Below are 3,483 nucleotides of genomic sequence, written 5' to 3' on the forward strand. Positions count from 1 at the left end.
GTGTGTGTGTGTGTGTGTGTGTGTGTGTGTGTGTATGTGTGTGTGTGTGTGTGTGTGTGTGTGTTAGGGGATGGGATGGTGTCAGGATATAGGCCACTGTATGAGTGAAGATAGACCACAGGAAAGAAAGAAGGTGAGAGATATGGCAATAAGGGAAAGATTTGGGTAGGGGAAGGTAGACAGCTGCCCAATGTTTCAGTGTGCTCCTTGTCCAAGGGCCATGTCTCTCTGTGTTACCCACTGATTCTGCTTAAGATTATAGCTTGCCCAGTGCCACCTTGGGCAACCAGTGGCCCCTTTATAGGTTGGGTTGATTTGTTATGATTATTTTAACATAACCAGGATTATGCTTTATAATCAGCCCAGGGAGGCAAGACAAAACAGATATACAGGTCTTGACTTGCCATTGAACCTCACCAGTTCATTTAACAATTGAGTGTCCCACTGTGCCAGACCTCACATTAAGATCTGGAGAAGTAAAGATGAGCATTTCATATCCTTTCCTGGATGAATCTGCTGTGGAATAATCCTCATGTACACTGGAAAGATGTGTACACTCTAATTAGTATAATAATGCTGATTGACCAGTAGCCAGGCAGGAAGTATGGGCAGGGCAATCAAACTAATGATGATGGGAAGGAGAAGGGTGAAGTGGAGAATCACCAGCCAGATGCAGTGGGCTCAGGTGATGATTGTGCCACGCTAATAAATGTAAGAGCACATGGCAAAGCATAAATAGAAATATGGGTTAATTTGAGTGTAAGAATTACCTAGTAACAAGCCTGAGCTATTGGCTGAGCATTTACAATTTGCATTAAGCCCTCAAGTCAATTATTTGGGAAGCAGATGCCAGGAACAAATGGGCGGGAAAGAAATGTCTGACTACACGAACCACAATCTCAGAGGAATGAATATGACACCACTGGAAGAATCTGCACAGGGCTTATGGGAACATGAGTGCTTAAATTTTGATAGGGTGAGAGCAGGCCATGGGAGGTGATAGTGGAAGGCTCCATAGAGGAGGTGATACTCTAGTTGAAACTTATAGGAACAAAAACATTTTGCTTTGGGGATTCATTCCCCAGTCAGCACATTTGGGCAAGTAGAGGTCCCAGTTACCTTTGTTCTACCCCCCTTCACATCAGAAGATATGTGGTCCCTTCCTCATGTTATTAGTAAGTATTGATGACCTGAGTCTTGGATAAGAATCACTCTGTAGTTTATGGCTATATGGGAGGGATTGTGGGAAGAGAAACAAGGGACTATTGGATAAATATGTAGAAACCCTGATGTGAAGAACCTTGCATGTCATAAAGGTCCTGAGGTATTACTGTTTAGTTTTACACTTAAATGAGACACCTTATAAAAAAAAAGCTAACTCAAAACAAAGTAAAGTATTTGACAATTAAGCTAGGAAGTTATAAGAAATAAAGTTGTAAGTAAACATGTTTTCAGGACAAGGTCTTCTACTGGATGGGAAAGTAGTGGACAGTGTGCCTACAGGTTGGCTGTGTGGCTTCTCACCAGTAAGTATGCACTGGCCAGTGGGCTTCACGGGTCCACTAGCGATGTTGATTGATCAACAATCAATGCTTTGACTAAGAAAGGGCAAACCCTGAGGTTGGAGTGAAGGATCCGCACTTAGGAGGAATTGGACTCTCAGCACATGTGTTTACATGTTTACAGCCACCGATAATTCAAACTCCATGGAATCTGCCACCTTGGGTCTGTGTGGGCACCTGCACTTACATGCACACACCCATAATTGAAAATAATGAGACTAAATCTTAAAAAAGAGTAAGTTAAGTGCCGACAAGGGGGGGGGGGGGAATGACACAGACCTTCCTTTTTCCTATGTATTGAAAAATTCTTAAAATAGTTCTATTTCTCCTTCCTTTAAGTTTTTAATTTAAAAAGATAACCCTCAATACAATAAGGGACTGCTAAGCTTTCCTGGAGCGCATGCGCTGAGAGCAGCATGCTCTACTCTGAGAGCTGCCTGGCTCCTTAGTAACACAAGAGGACTGCAGGGGCTAGATCCAATGCACAGGCTTCTGCTGGTTACAGAGATGCAAGAGTAGCATTCAAACTCACCAGATGAGTTCAATCAACGTGGTGCAAACATTGCATACATAATCTATTAGTTTACCCCAAAGAAACTGAAGCATTGAATTCAAGTAGAATGAAGTCATCAGTAATAAAGGAAAACAGAAAAAGGGAAGAAAGTGACTGGTAAGGTACTGTTTTTATAAAAGGACCAAACATCACAATATTCTTCCATTTGTGGTGGGAAAAAATCACATTCAGACTATAAACTGTTCTTCCATATGCCTATAAATACGTAAATTTAAAAATATGGGTTTGATCAGCTTGCCATTCTCAAACAAGACAGTAAGGCAAGAATATAAAAGCAGTTGTTCAGCATTCAAAAAAAGTCCCTCATGGCCGACAGGAGCATGACTATGTACCTGGAAGAGAAATCTGGCCCCAGTGAAAAACAAGAGGAAAGTCATGGAGTATCTCCATGCAAAATGTGCTGTGTCTTCTCCCAAGTGTGAATAGTCTTATTTCCCCGTTTCTAAAAAACCTCTTTCTGCCCTTTAGTAACAACAGTATAGTTTTCCAAGTGTTTTATATGTTAGGAATCACACATTCTAATTCATTTTTCAGTGCTTCTCAGTAGACAATATATGCTTATCACTAAACTAATAAAATGTTATATATTATAGTGTCATAAGCATAGTAATCAATTGATTCTATTTTGTGTTACAGTTATGCAAATTTAGCAATTTGATGCTAGATTTATAGATATTTTGTAGCAATGTTATCAACCATTATAATAATAATTTACACCATAAATATATTGATGCAAACCTTTATTTCTGCTGTCTGGTCAGAGTGCACACCACAAATAAATTACACTCTTTTTTCTGAAGGACCCTAGAGAACTTTAGAATCCTTCTGAAGCCAGGACTTCAGAAAACTACCAAGCCATAGGGTAGACACTTGAATGGACTTTATTTATAATTCTAGTGTAATAGCTTTGGAAAATACTTCAAAGTCTGAAAATAATATTAAAAGATAATGTTTATTGTTCTGTTCATCTAATTGAAGAAGAGAAGGCAATCAGGTACAGATGACTAAGAAAGTTGGTGTGACTCCAACATTCCTATTGACTGGAGCAACTTGTGATTGAAATCATCTATCTTCTCTATATCGTAGAGACTTGGGCCTCTAGCAGACACAAAACCTTATACCAAAGCTAAACCAAGACCAGGTGAACAATCTAAAAAGACCTGTTAGTTACGAAGAACTAGAAACCGTTATCAAAAATCTCCCTTCCAAAAAAAGCCCAGGCCCAGATGGTTTCAATGCGGAATTCTACCAGAACTTCCAAGAAGAGCTTATACCTATACTCCTTAATGTATTTCACAGTATAGAAACAGAAGAGTCATTGCCAAATTCCTTTTATGAAGCTACAGT

The 3,483-nt window shown here is 39.6% G+C and overlaps 1 protein-coding gene across 1 annotated transcript in view; it reads right to left on the minus strand.

The window, feature by feature from the left end:
- Nucleotides 1-3,483, minus strand: part of Pard3b (par-3 family cell polarity regulator beta) — a 1,033,383-nt gene that overhangs the window by 105,485 nt on the left and 924,415 nt on the right. The gene's annotated exons all lie outside the window — the stretch shown is intronic.

The sequence above is a fragment of the Microtus ochrogaster genome, linkage group LG4, assembly GCF_000317375.1.
Source record: "Microtus ochrogaster isolate Prairie Vole_2 linkage group LG4, MicOch1.0, whole genome shotgun sequence".
In the NCBI taxonomy this organism is placed as follows: Eukaryota; Metazoa; Chordata; class Mammalia; order Rodentia; family Cricetidae; genus Microtus; species Microtus ochrogaster.